Genomic DNA, 9,922 nt, shown 5'->3' with positions numbered 1-9,922 from the left:
TTTCTGAAGCACATGGCACTGGCAGATCTTCAACAGAAACTGAACTTGAGTGTTTTATGCTTTGGGCATCTTGGCTGAGTATGAAATGAGAAAAGAAAACAAGAAGCAATGACCTGCATTGCCAACCCAAATGACTTCAGCAAAGAACTTTTGTATATTTGTCAGAGCATTGTCTCTTAGAAACCTGTGACAGACACTCATATTTTATTTAAGCAGGACAGAAAAAACTTTAAGCTCCCAAACCTTATGGCTCTGGGGAAAATGTAATTATTATTTCTTGGGTAGCTTGTTATACAATTTTTAAAATCAGTTATTCTTATGGCTTCTCTGAGGACTTGCCCTCTTGACTCCTCAGAGCTGGCAATTACTGTGTCTGGAGAAAGGGGATGGAGAACTCGAGTAAGATTCTCCCTGAAATGATGTGGAGTGCTGCAGGGTGGAGGCTGAGATGCAAAATTAGGAAAACTGAAAATGGATGATGAAATTTAGTTAAGTGGAGACAGACACTTGCATGCTGAAGACTCTTGACTAAGGCTGGCTTTTTGATGGTCTAGACTTCAGAAGATTTGGTGTCTGTCTTCAGACAAGTCCAAACAGAAGTTGCCTCCCCTGCCACACGCACAAGGAAATTCTGGCCTCACTGGGTAAGGGAGAGTGCAAGAGCTATGAATCCATGACTTGGAAGTGCTTCTCTGTATTATCTGTCTAATTCATTTTCACTGTTATAGAAGATAAGTAAATCTATCTGTGTGGAAAGTAAACCAGGTTACAAACTTTTTTTTTTTTTTGAGGCTGCTTAGATACAGCTCATGATGGTGACTGTCCTATTCCAAGTAAAAAAGTATGAAAGGATCAACACTCACCTAAACACAAGGTTAATGTGCAACCCTAATACTGGTTGCATTTCTTGTCTCCAGAAGGTAGTGTTCTTCTGGGTGGTTTCACCTCTAAAAGTTCTATGTATGGGTGGACATAAAAGTTTGTGCTTGTACGAGTGGAGATTTATTCAAGAATAGATTAAATATATGGCTCTTCCCTGTGTTCCAGCTATCTGTGGGACCAGGAGGACTAGCTTTGTTTGTGTAACAAGCAGATGAATCTCATTCCCATTTGAGTGTATGTGCTAGACAAGTAGTGAATTCACAAGTAGTGAATGCTGACCTGTGCAGGCAGCTTACAGACAGCTAACCGCATAGATATTCTCTAGACCCATCCCTCTGCTGACAGCTTATATTCAACATTTAAGAGAGACTGTATCATGGAGCTGTATTTACTGAGAAAAAACCCAGCTTCATCTTCCAAAGCTATTTCATTGGGTAACGCTTTACTTGTCTCCCTTCAGAAGTTTCTCACAGATGCTGTATTTCTGGTTTTGTGCTTTGACATCTTGAGAGTTAATACACATCTCAAAGCAACCCTGCTTTTCTCTCTCTGTTTCTCTCTCTCTCTTTCTGGCAGTCACAGATAACAAACACAGAGTATATCATTCTGCGCTGTATCACCATGCTTCTATCACTGTGAGCTCGTTTTTTGTTTGACTTCTGGTTTCTGTGGTTACCATCTAGTGGAGAAAAATACAACAGGAACATGAATAACATACAATGATGTTAGAAAAGCTATTAATAGCAATTATACAATTCTTTTTGTGCCTTGAAAGTACCCAAAGCATTAGTTTCCTCAAACGCCCAAACCAAATTTAGATTTATTTTTTAAAATCTTTTTTCCCTCTGTAATTTTCTGTCGTATCTTAATGTTTGTCACCCTCTTCCTCCTATACTCTGGGAGAGGTCCACAGGTACCTACACTTTTCTTTATCTTCACCTTAAGTACCACATCCTGCTGCAGTGTCCCCATCTATGAAATGCAGAGAATGACCCCATGATATAAAGTCATGGGAAAAAGACCAACATGTGTGGGCTAGGAGTTGCGTTAAGGTGATGACAGATGATGCTCTGAAATGGAGAAAAAGTAAGAGCAGGGGGGGAAAAGGAAATAATTGGAGGGTGCCTTGTGGTAGATTTTTTTTGAGTGCCATGAAATGAGTGGAGGACTTCTATGTGGTCTGCCTTGGTTAGTCTTGTGGGCTGGGTGGTGCTGAGGAAAAGTGACTGCCAGATAGATATTTGCTATGACATCAGTGGGGTAAGGTTAAGAGCAATTGGGCTCTTTTAAGAAGACATATATGAGAAATAAAGCAATAAAACTTAATAGAAATTGAGCCCTTTTATTCCAAATAAGGAGAACCTGTGCAATGATTAATCTGTTCTACCTAAACTGGGCAAAGTGATAGAAATGCAATTTAATAGGCTTAAGTCCCATACATGTTGTACTTTCATCTAGTGATTTCATTGTGTATAAACCTCTTTCATGCCCGGTAGGAATAAAAAATGAAGCTACATTTGGCATCTTTGAAGATGAGCCTGCTGTAATTTACTGAAATTTATTTTTCAGTGCCTCAGAGATATTCATTTGACATGGAGGTGCTTCAGCTTTACCTGCCTGGCTGTTTATCAGAAGTGGGAATAAGCTCCCCCCCCCCCCCCCCCCCAAGGAAGTCTATATTGATTTCCTGTTCGGCTTCTCATTATTAGCAATAAGTTGCTCTAATAAATACTTGAGGCTTATTCATAACAACAGGCAAAGATAAACAGCAGGCTGTGGCATTGAAATATCATAAGACTTTGGAAATAGCAGTCACTCTATTCTTTGTGCATACCCCTTTCTTACATTGCTTTTTCCCCATGTGGGGATGTGTCCGGCATCCCAACTTTGACCACTCGGAGACAAATCAGAGGCTTTATCCAAATTCTGCTGCAAACAATGCAAATGTCAGTTTACTGACTAGATATTTACTGTATTTGCTATAGTAAGTCCCATTTATCTGTGTATTCATGAACAAGTCCAAGTTGATATCCTGAATTTGAATAAAGCAGTTGGAACTTCACAGCTATCTTCAGAGCATTCAGGTTTCTAGACTGCAGCAGTGTGGGGACCTTAAGAAGTCTGACTGCCTTGAAATATGATTGAAGTTGGCACCTACTATGCATTGCTGTATCTTAGAGTACATCTGAGTTGCAGAATAGCATGCATCTGTCTGTCTTTGGAAAACAGACATGAGAAAGGCACAGGAAACAGAACAAAGGCTGTCAGTTGTTTCTTCCCCAAAACACTTAGATAATTCATGGTCACCATCTGCAGCAGACAGAGCAGACCCACAAAAAACAATGAAACTGAGCTTGGGGTCTTTTAGGGAAATAGTGAATGTCATACTTTGTCCTGGCATCATATAAGGGATGAGGCTTTTGGAGTTTGGGTGTGTCAGGTCACAAGGCAAGAGTATATTGGTAGTTTTTGAGTGAGTTCAGGGAGAGGGTCTGCAGACGTGGGATCCCACTGAGCCCCTGGCCTGTGCAAGTTATCTGTGCCTCTTAGCAGGAAATGCTCTCATACCTGAGTAGAGCTAATAATATTTCAGGAAACACCTGAACATTTCTTAGGTCTGTCTGTGAATGAGGACATCTCTTCATCTGTTCAGGGTCCCAAGACCGCTGCTGTGACCAGGTGATCAGTGTCTTGTAGAGTCTGGCCATCTTCTCCTTGAGGCATACCTGTGCTAGAATGTTTGCCTCTGCTTGCTCCAGCTTTAACAGATAATGCAGCCCATGGGATGATTAGTGTATAAACCACTGTTTATAATTCAGGGGCTTGCACACGGTCACATAAACCATCTCAGCCATGGGAGCCAACAAGGTGTGTGCCCACAGCCAGCAGTTCTGCTGGTGGAGGCTGGGAGAGCACTTGGGAGATGGTAATCCATGTTTGCTTGCCCTGACCTCCTCCTCCCAAGGTACCTGATTTGGCCACAGTCAGAGGTAGGGAAGTGAGCCAGATGGCCATCCTTTCGTTCCCGAGGCAGTGGAGTGCTTGCAAGTATGTTCAGCTTTTCATTCCTGGAAGGCATGACTCATGACGTTTGCTGAGGCTGAAGAGCACACACAAGGGTAGACTCCACAGCTCAGGGGATGTGTGAGTGTGTAACTCCACTGTGTGTCAGCCTCTGGAGGTGTTGGCCATGGAGCTTGAGTTTTCTGAATTACTTCAGTCTGCCCAGCTCTGAGCAGCTGGGGTTACATTTTACCTGGTGTAATCCCGTGTAAACAGTTTGATAGGTGCTCCTGTGAGTGAGATCCTCGTCTGTGTAAAACCACACAGAGCCACTTTTATTATTCGCAGCTATGCTCTTTTATATAAGGGCAGGACATGCCCAGCTATGGAGGAAGTCTCCAGTGTCTTACAGCAACACTTGCATGTTTGCATCACTACTCGCTGGTGATGTGCTGCGCTCAGGCTGTCCGCTGTGTCCGAGATGGCAGGAGACAGCTGGGGGGAGGGTGTAACCCTGGCACCCTGGCTTTGGCAGGGGTTCTCGGCTGGTGCCACCTAATGCTTTTGCAGTGACCACGGCACAACTTTCATTGCAGCTCGCCTCAGCTGTGTGTGCTCTCTTGGTACTTACTCTACACTGGTCATTTAATTATCCACTAATTGTGGAAAAGCAGCTGACCCAAACTGTCTCAGCTAAGGGAAGGCTAGCTAAAGACTTCATTTAAAAAAAAAAAATCACAAAAACCCAAACAACAACAAAAACAAACAAACCAACCCAAAACACACAACACAAAACCCAACCCAAACCCCAAAATCTAGAAAAGCGGTTGGTATAGTAACTCATTTAAGAACCTAAACATTCATTTAGCCATCTAAAAACTAATTTAAAAGCCTAAACCCTTATGAGCCTGCAAGATATGGTTAGATTTTTTTTTAATTATTATTTTGTTTAGAAACAGCCTATTTAGCATTGCTCTGCAGTATTTTGACAGAGGTATCCTTGGTGCATTCTGGTCTTCTGGAAACCAAAACAAATTAAAAATTCCTCCAAAAGAAATACCATAGAATGCCTGACATCCGATGTAATGCAGTAGTAAACAAATGCATTTCAGAAAGTTTTGAATGCCAGATTCTTGTTCTGCTACCTCAGCCTGAGCTGTGTTGCTCTGTAGTTACCTTAAGGAGGGAAGGAAAGGGCAAACCTCTGATGTTCAAGGAGTCTCACAGTTGTGCTTAGCTGAAACTTTGCAGCTCTTCCTGTTGGGAAATCTCAATGGCACAATCAAGAAGAGGCAAACACAGTAATTCAATTTGATTTTTTTTGTTTATTTGTGGTTTTTCTGTTTTGTTAAGCAAGGATATGTAATCTGAAAATTTAGGAAGTAGATGGTGAGCTTGTATTGCTGCAGAGGAAGCTTGGAGGGTAAGAGGAACTGTGGAGGAAAGGCAAGAAAATGAGCTGCTGTCCATTTTTCTTGTAATGTCTCGCAGCACAGCACTCTGCTTGATGGGTTGGGTTTCTACTGTCATTACTCAATTTCATGCAGTGCAAGGAAGTGCACAGTTTTTACCCTCTTTACCCAGCACGAAAAGGATTCGTTATGATCAATCATTACATTATTTGCTTACAACTGTTTCCAGGTTTACTACATGAGGTCAAGGGAACAAAGAGTAACAGTGCTAATCACCAAGCTCCCAGTCCTGCTATAACAACTTTACTGTTGTCATTTGCATGTAATTAACATTTATCATGGTATTTTAAAAGCTCATATTAATTAGCCAGGAAGATTCATGGTGTTTTTCAGTATCGTTACTATCAACAAGTATTTTTTATATTTGATGTAGGTTGGTTTTTTTTTTTTCCCTTGGCAGATCAATAAGGCCAAAGGCAGCACTTCATTGATTAATGGTTTTTCTCCCTCTCTCTGCTTCCTTACTGGATTAGAAACCTACAGAACCGATTTGATACAGATTGTATTTACTGTGCTTTGTTTTTTTTTACCTTCATAATTTGATCAGAAAATTGAACTGAAAAATAGCAGTCACTTGATATGCAATACTACAGCCAGGTTCCTAACCCAGACAGAAATCTGCACATACAAAAGGAAATAATTCCTTGTAAATTAAAGCACAGTCAGAGATAAAGTAATTTGGTGAAGTAACAGTAATAGCAGATGTCTAAGTTCAGAAAATTATTATCCATCCATGTATTTTGATTCTTTGATGTATAATTCTGTTTCACTTTTACTAGTTGCTCCCTTCTCAGTCATTATTTAATATCTTCAGATGTTAAAGAGAGGAGAAAGGGAGCACCTGGCCCCACCAGTTTGTCTCACAGGGAACAATGTTTTGGGGGTTCTTTTGGTCATTGAATCTTTCCATACTTAAATCACAGTTTTATCTGGGGGATCTCTCCTACAGTTTTGTTGCCGTTGTAGGCTGCTTGTTCGGTTGAAATCATCTAAACAAGTAGCATCTTTGTGATGTAAAGAAACGCTATTTGTAATCACGTTTTACAAAGGGGGAAATAAAGTACCGGCCCGGCAGAAACGGCAACAGATGCAAGCGAAGCTCTTAGCAGTAATAAACCAGAAGCTGTTAAATGCCTTGAAGTATTGAAAACTTTGTAGGAAATGCATCTGCCTTTGTTTGGAGGCTCAGCCTTGCCAATACAAATGCTGGATACTTAAGGGAAAAGATCTTCACAATTTTGCTGATGAGAAATTGTGCGGGGTTTACAGAGAGGTAAGAGTTTGCTAATAAGCAGTAGCAAACTCTATACTGAGAGGCAGTGCTTTATTACATTCAAATCGTGCTAGAGCTGGTAAGCCTGAAGAGGTATATCTGTATGTGGTCCCAGGTGTCTGAGCCATTTTATTCATCCTCTCACAGGTCTTTAGTACTGGCTGTACTGTCGATGTATAAGTGTTGATCTGTTGTTTCACAAATATGATATTTCAGTGGTGCAGTTCCTGCCTTTGGGTCTGCTTCTGCAAGGCCTTTTTTAGGGCTGGATTTGAAATTTTGTTTTTAGTGCAGTGTGGAAGGACACTTTTATACATTTATCAAAAGGAGAATCTCTCCAAATTAGACATGAAAGTCAAGAGGAAAAGCTGCTTTCCAGCACAGCAAATAGCTTCAAGGTTCACAAGAAGAAAGAGTTCTCCGCCCTTCCAGCTTTGCAGACAGTGCTGAGCCCTGTTCTTGTTAAATTTGCTAAAAGCTGTGTTAACTCTGAGTTAATTAACATGCCAAGTGACATGTTACTGTGGCTATACAGCTACAGTGGTGCCATGATAAGCTGGGCATGTTTACTTCCACGATAGCACTGTGGACACATCCAATAAGTTTACCATAGTTGTAACTCTCTCTTTTAGATGCTAAATTGACTCAGTTTCCTCTGGTTTGCATTCTAAAGCATGTTCTCTAGAATCTGGAGACCTTTTCTTAACTTCTGAAACCTTCCCATAGTTGCAGCAGCATGAACACTAGAGCTATTGCCTACACACAGGTAATAGCTCCCTATTGCAATATGACAGTCATCGACATATACAAGGGGATTAATGATAGGAAGAGGTTAATGAGAATAAAAAGTAGAAAGGATTTTCATAACTGTTTTGTACATTGTTGCAGAAGTTTAAAAAAGGGGGAAAATGTTTTAATTCTTCCGACCTAAAAAAATGCTGTAGTTTAAGGAAGACTACATTACCATGAAATTTTTCATTTCTTACAAAAGTTTAATTATTTTTGAATGCCTTGATGGTAAGTCTTCAGTCAGCTCTGACTATTGATCAAATGGCTGAAGGCCAAGTGTTATTTACTACCCAAGTGTTACTTAGGCCATAGCACACAATCAAAGGCATTATCCCAATTATACAACGATTATTTTGGAAGAAGAATATGCCATTTGAATCCATAAATAATGCACTTCACCATCTTAACATTGTGAAGGGGGTGCTGGCACTGAGTAACTGCAGGCTTCTGAGAAATTTCTTTGGGGAGATTTTCAAAGATGCCATCAGGGAGGCAGGCGTCTGGCTCCTGGAAGTCAGATGACAAATGGGTATCATTTGAGCTGAAGCATACCTGATGCCCATTTACTTCTGGACTGCTGCTTTTTGCCAAGGACCACTGTTGCCACATGGTCTTTCATGTGTTCTGGACTAAAATGGGGACTCAGAGTAACAACTGCTGCTTGAACCTTCCCTATATTCTTGGTGAAGGACGTTAACAGCTCATCTCTTGGCAGACTCGTGTCTGTTTGCATATCCATGCAGACTGACAGTGTGCAGGAAAGGAGGTTTTCCTGGGGCTGCTGTCCTCCTTGCTCAGAGCAGCTCAGTCTAATGCTGGAAATGCCAATTTTCCCCATGGATACTCACTCACATCATGTTCTCGCAGACAGACCTAAGGGTTTCATGTTGCACCTTCCACTTCTGAAGGTGGTTACTTCCTCCTGCCCATACCCCTGGCTTTGTCCTCCAACTGATTCACCTGTATCAGCTCTTGTGTTTGGGTAGGTGCAAAATGGGTGAAATCAGTCCACCAGGCCAGTGGACAATTCAGCTGGCAGTGCTGAAGGAGAAATTCTCAGATGAACGTTGATTTGACTCACCATCCTGCAGCTGCAACATCAGTAGACTTAATATAAGGAAAGAGGAGGGAGGTGCAGGACCGCTTTGATCCATTACATTGGATCAAGTGCAGATCTTGAGCATGCATAATGGGTGTCTAATAAAAGACACCTAGGGTAAAAAAAATTGCAGTAATTCTGAGTAATCTTGGTTGTGGTTTGGGCTAGTACATTGGATGTATAAAATACCGTAAAAATACCACCTAATCTGAAAAGCTCAAACCTTGCCAGTCAGATGCAGAGCAATGCTGTAGTAATGCATGGGGTGCCCACAGGGAAATTCTTAGTGTTGTATCCAATTGAGGATCCACACTGGTGCAAAGTAATTTAGGCTCTGGAGTCTATAGGTGTTCAGTGAGAAGAGTGAAGTATCTATCGTGATGGGTGAGGGATCTTTTAGTAAAATAGTGTAAGATCTTGGTTTAAAAGGCTATGCCTTAATGCACAGGAATATGAATTACATTGACATTTCCTGATTTTTTTTTTTTTTTTTTTCTGAGCTTTAGTACTTGCTGTGTATTACTTTGATTCTATTTAACACTGAGTTCTCTGCTGGAGCATTTGGTTGCCTATATTCTCGGTGTCTTTTCACTTTTCATGAACATAAAAGTGGAGGTAACGTCCAAGTTGAACACTTGGAATATGGACTTCGTGATGCAGATTCTTGATTTATTTACATGAGTAAATGCCTCATCTTTACATTGTCTGTTCTTGTCATGGAACTAAACTGACTTCCCTACAGTTGGGATTTCTGGAAAGAAAAACAAATCCTATCTATTTACCTGTGTTAACATGTACACAGTTGGTGTTTGACCAGTAGCATTGTTTGGCCATGATATTTTTGGAATAGACAAAAGGCATCCCTGTAATCACCACCTCACTTCTTTGTCTTGGCTTTTTCAACTTGGGAAGTCAACGGCAAGGTCACATAGGAGGAATGGGAGAATGCTTCTTAGCAGGAATCTCTGAACAAGATTTCAGCTAGGAAGGTCAGATTTGGGTCTTGGCCATCTTTCCTGACTGCTCTGGGTCAAATGACAGAAGCATATTGCCATTACCTAGATCCTAACTGGGATCACCCTGTTATATTCAGTGAAGTTACTCTAGATTGTGTATTTGTGTAACTGACTAAGGGAGATAATGCAAATTTTGACAAGACAAATGAAAGCCAACAGAAATTACATGTGGAATATATAGACGGGAGGGTTGTTCGTAAGGCTAGAAGAGCCATATAAAAAATATTTTCTCTAAGACATTGACAACATAAAGAGATCAGCCCAAATTCATGAAGACAGGAAATAAATAAAAGTCAGACTTTCAACCCAATAATTTTTTAGTGATTATTCTGTATTGGGGACGTGACTTATTCCTTATATTCCTAGTTTAAGAGGATGTATTTAATAA

The 9,922-nt window shown here is 40.8% G+C and overlaps 1 protein-coding gene across 1 annotated transcript in view; it reads left to right on the top strand.

The window, feature by feature from the left end:
* LOC308071824 (uncharacterized protein) overlaps positions 1-9,922 on the top strand; it is an 85,793-nt gene that overhangs the window by 28,099 nt on the left and 47,772 nt on the right. The window lies entirely within an intron of this gene.

This window comes from Falco punctatus (assembly GCF_963210335.1).
Source record: "Falco punctatus genome assembly, chromosome: 12".
Taxonomy (NCBI): Eukaryota; Metazoa; Chordata; class Aves; order Falconiformes; family Falconidae; genus Falco; species Falco punctatus.
This window is presented reverse-complemented; position numbering and strand designations above follow the sequence as displayed.